At 35.4% G+C, this 720-nt stretch overlaps 1 pseudogene; it reads left to right on the plus strand.

The window, feature by feature from the left end:
• The first annotated feature begins 249 nt into the window (after nt 1-249).
• On the plus strand, nt 250-356 carry LOC118612231 (annotated as a pseudogene).
• The last annotated feature ends 364 nt before the right edge of the window (nt 357-720 follow it).

A 720-nucleotide genomic window follows, 5' to 3' on the forward strand; every position in this document is an offset into this window, starting at 1 on the left:
TTCTTCTATAGTGCACATGGAATATTCTCGAGAATTGACCACAGACTGGGAAACAGAGAAAGCCTCAACAAATAGAAGAGGGTTGAAATTATACCAACCATATTCTCCAGTCATAATGCTTTGAAACTAGAGATCAACTGCAAAAATAAATCAGGAAGAGCCACAAATACATGGAGATTAAACAACATGCTACTGAAGAATAACTGGGTCAGAGAAGAAATAAAAAGAGAGATCAAGAGATACATAGAAGTCTATGGCCATACCATCCTGAACAAGCCTGATTCCGTCTGATCTTGGAAGCTAAGCAGGATCGGGCCTGGTTAGTACTTGGATGGGAAGACCAGGTGCTATAGGCTTAAAAAATAAAAAATAAGGGATTGTAAGCTGACAAGATCCTTGCAATCTGTGAGGTCAAACAAGGGTTGCTTTGCATAAGAAAGAAAAATTTTAAAAAAAGGATACAGAGAAATGAATGATGATGATAGTAAAACCTATCAAAACTTTAGGGACATGGCAAAAGTGGTCATAAGAGGAAAGTTCATATCATTACAGGCCTATCTCAAAAAATGAGAATGAGACAAAATAAACAACCTAGTGCTTCATCTTAAAAAAACTAGAAGAGGAAGAGCAGATGAAGCGTAAAATCAGCAGAAGGAAAGAAATAATCAAAATTAGAGCAGAAATAAATACAATTGAAAACAAACAAACAATAGAAAAAAT

This window comes from Rousettus aegyptiacus, unplaced genomic scaffold (genome assembly GCF_014176215.1).
Source record: "Rousettus aegyptiacus isolate mRouAeg1 unplaced genomic scaffold, mRouAeg1.p scaffold_m13_p_15, whole genome shotgun sequence".
NCBI lineage: Eukaryota > Metazoa > Chordata > Mammalia > Chiroptera > Pteropodidae > Rousettus > Rousettus aegyptiacus.